Here is a 4,145-nt window from a genome sequence, read left to right as displayed (position 1 = left end):
GACACACAAATGTGTGTGTGTGTGTATGTGGTTTAAAGAGAGAAAGTGTAATCCATGGCCGATAAATGTATGGGTTTGTACGTATGTGTTAGCAATGAGGGGTCTTTTGTGTTGTGTTAATTTTTTCTCATTGTGTTTGTTGTTAGTTTTGTGGTTCCATTTTTCAACTTGTGTTTGTGTTGTGCAATTATATACACTCTTGTTTTTCAGGTAACAATGCCAAAAACAGTTTTTCTGATTCTCTCTCTCTCTCTCTTTTCACAGGAAGTTTGGGGAGCGCCCTCAACCACAGCGCCTGACGAGGTAAGCGGTTGTCAGAGACATCGCTGGTAAACAAACAAACAAACAAACAAAACTCTGCACAGTTGCAGGGCATCCCTGCCTCAAACTATTTTTTTTTTTTTTTAATTATTCAGAACCTTCAGCTGCTCACTCCGCATCCTAAACTTCTCGTTTTCACCAAGTGATGTTGACGCTCTCTTGCTTATTGTTTCTGCTTTGCTTTGCTTTCATTTTAAAATTCAAATGAATTCACAAAAACGGTATAAATGGAAACCTCAGCAACAAACAGAAACAGTACAGATCACAAAGTGAGACATTTTTTTTTAAATGGAACAACAATACGTCATATGTTGAATTATCAGCCTGGCCGTGCGTATGCGTGACAGCTTTCTGAATGACTACATGACGAGACTTTTGAGTATCAGGAGTGTTTGTCCTGGTGTATGCTGCCCCACGTCACTCAGTAATTAGTGACTTTTGATGTGAGTGGTCCTCTCTCCCATTCTCTCCGCCTTGTCACTCAGAGTCGGTGGAAGTCCCATAGCAGTGCAGAAAAATATTTTTGGGCCAGAGACACTTTGGTTGCTTCAGAGTTTTGTTCTGAGGAGACTGTGGAAAATGCATGGTGTTAGTTCTCTTTTTTTTTTTTTTTTTTTTTTTTTTAAGTTTTCTTTTAGTTTTTCCAGAACTTTCTCTCTAGGTCCCTTTCCTTTGTTTGGTCTCTCACTCGCTCATTCACTTTAGTCTCATCTTTGTCTGACTGCTTCCTTTTGACCAGAGAGAGGGAGAGGGAGAGGGAGAGAGGGAGAGGGAGAGAGGGAGAGGAGTATACTGGAGAGAAAAAGAAAGTAAATGAAAATGAGAGAGACTTGTGGATCGAAAAACAAGAAGCTGGACATTCACTACAAATTATAAAGAGGAAAACACAAAACCGTTTTCAGACGCAGTGATCTTCAGCCAGGAATTCTGATGTTCTCATTCAGAGAGAGAGAAAGAGAGAGAGAGAAAGACAGAAAGAGAGAGAGAGGGAGAGAGAAAAAGACAAAGAGAGAGAGGGAGAGAGAAAAAGACAAAAAGAGAGGGAAAAAGAGAGGGAGAGAGGAAAAAGACAGAGTGAGAGAGAGAGAGAGAGAAAGACAAAGAGAGAGAGAGAGAGGGGTAAAAAATGAAGCAGATGGGGAAAATGACAGAGTGAGAGTGGAGTCTTAGGCTGGAGTCATGTTGTTTAGGCTGTGGTCAGACAGCCAGCACTGCTTTGGCAGGGCGGAGCCTCCGAGCAACCTACACACCAGAGCCCTGTCAAACACACACACACACACACACACACACACAGGAGCCTGATCTGGTCCCGCCACTCCGTCATAATCCTCCTAATCGCTCCCTTAACCATAAAAGGAACACCACCGACTGGACAAGTTAAAGTGAAAAAAAAAGTGTGAAAAGAACCCGTTAACAGACGTCTCAGCAGGAGAATTTCTAAACTATTGCTTTGACTACTCTCTTATCTGTTTCATGTAGATTTTGTCGGTTTACACAAAACTCGTGCTGCCATATATATATATATATATATATATATATATATATATATATATATATATATATATATATATATATACACACCCACACACATACATATACTTTATATATATATATATATATATATATATATATATATATATATATATATATATATATATATATATATATATATACACACACATACATATACTTTATATATATATATACTTTTTTTTCAACTTTTAACTCATTTTTTTTTCGTTGATTCTGAGGTGAAAGAGCTAAGCAATTTAAATGAATACTCTGGACTATGTCACAACATCGCACACTTTTAAACAGCCATTTGCCATCAACACCTTTATATCTTAATAATGTGTGGAAGGTGAACTTGACTTGGTCAGTAATCTAGATCAGAAAAGCAGAAGACCAGAAATCTAAACTGGGGCGTCATATGACAGAATTGACAGAGCCCACCTGCAGACAATCAGATGAGGCCTACGTATGTCACAACTTTATAACAGCTCTCTCAGGCCCGAGGGCAAGGCCTGGAAGTCCGTGGACGCCACTGTGTCTTTTTGGTGTGCGTGTTTTTTTTTTTTGTTTTGTTTTTGTTTTTTTTTAACGAGGTAAATGACAAACCCCCGCCCTCCGTTTCTACCTTCTTTCCGGAACAGAAAGCGCATTTTTGTTTACGTAAGCGTTTCCATCGCTGCCATTTTTTGTCTTTCTTTTTTTTTTTTTTCGTCTCTTGATCCAAAGGCTAACTGTCTGATAATTTTCCACAGCTCAGCGCGTTTTTATTTTTTTTGTGTTCAGCTCACAGTCGACCACTTGATGTGGTACCCTGTTGTGCGTAAACGTGAAAATAATTTTCCTGTCATGCAAACACGTGTGTTTGGGGTCTAAACAATAGAGTAAAAACCTCGACGGAAGTTTAAGGCCTCCTCATGCCGTAGATGAATCATTCGATTCCCCAAGCCCACGCTGTAGACGTTTTTTTTTTTTTAAGACCTAAAGTGTGTGTGAGCAAGCATGCCTCTATATTTGTGCATGCATGCATGTTTCTGTGTGCATGTGTGTGTGTGTGTGTGTGGGGATGTGTATGCGTGTGTGGACATGTGTGCATGTGTGAATCAGCGAGCGTGTGCGTGCGTGTGTGTGCGCGTGTTTGTGTGTGTGTGTGTGTGTGTGTGTGTATACACAGAGGGTGTGGATATTGAGAAGACGCAGTGACAGATGCACGGGCAGACGCGCCCGTTCCATACATCTGCGCCCTTCATGAAACACGCTACCAGACAAACTGACCCTAACTCCCTCTGTACCTCAACCCTCGAGACCTTGTGACCTTCTGCCCCCCTGCTGTGACCCTGCCAGATCTCCCTCGCACACACCTCCTCACGCTAACTGCCTGAACTGTGTGTGCTCCCTTCTGTTCTGTTCGTATGGTTTTATTCCAGGGAGACTTTTGTGTCAGTGGCAAACTCCTGATGAACTTAGTGAGTCCGCATGAAAACGCATTACTCTGTGTAGACTGGGACAGTCACCAAGACTAAGTCCTTCACGTAAGCAGAGTCTGATATACAAATGTGTCTGATATACAAATGTGACCTTTTTGTCTTGATTCAGAGGGTGTTGTCATTTTACATCATTGCTGTTTTTAAATAGTAATTGATGTTATGACAGATTGTCCAGGTTCTTAGTCACTCCTATCTGCCCCCCCCCCCCCCAACACGTGCACACACACACACACATACACATACATTTACTTCATTAATAAGACCTTTGAAATATGTTTATTTTATAAAATTAGCTTTTCTTTACGTGTGTGAAATGGTATTTAGCCTTGACAGTTCAAGTGCTTGGGTGTCATGTTTACTGACTGTCGGAGTGTGTGTTTTTTCGTGTCGACGGCCATGTCGTGAGTGCGTCTGTGAGCGCCGTGCTGGTGCGTGATCAGGTTTTGCGTGCGTGTCACTCGCTTTTCCTGCTAAAGTGCTCATATCTGTCATTTCCTTTCTGAAAACAAGTGACTCACACAAAGGCTCCTTCTGTTCCTTCTTGTGTGTGTGTATGTGTGTGTATGTGTGTGTGTCTGTGCGTGCGTGTGTGTGCGTGCGTGCATGCGTGTGTACGCGTGCGTGCGTGCGTGTGTGTGTGCGCGCGTGTGTTGTGAAGGTAGGAAAGCGCTATGTCCACACAGTCTCCTGCAGGTGCGTTTTTCTTTTTCGTCCCGTTTTTTTTTTTTTTTACACTTTCTTTTTTATGGTCAAGATCCAGATTCACAGTGCCCTTCGCAGCGGCCGCTACTAAGTCACGCAGTCTGCCTGAAAACAACCGTTTTCCAG

General features: G+C 41.8%; 1 protein-coding gene across 2 annotated transcripts in view; it reads left to right on the top strand.

Annotated features, from left to right (window-relative positions):
- The first annotated feature begins 256 nt into the window (after positions 1-256).
- Positions 257-4,145, top strand: part of rbpjb (recombination signal binding protein for immunoglobulin kappa J region b) — a 17,837-nt gene continuing 13,948 nt past the window's right edge. For both annotated transcript variants that reach the window (XM_030779981.1, XM_030779980.1), the window contains exon 1: positions 257-303. The gene's annotated coding sequence lies outside the window, so the exon portion shown is untranslated. The remainder of the gene's footprint in view (positions 304-4,145) is intronic.

Source organism: Chanos chanos, chromosome 7 (assembly GCF_902362185.1).
Source record: "Chanos chanos chromosome 7, fChaCha1.1, whole genome shotgun sequence".
Classification (NCBI taxonomy): domain Eukaryota; kingdom Metazoa; phylum Chordata; class Actinopteri; order Gonorynchiformes; family Chanidae; genus Chanos; species Chanos chanos.
The sequence above is the reverse complement of the archived record's forward strand: the minus strand, read 5'-3'. Positions and strand labels throughout refer to the sequence as shown.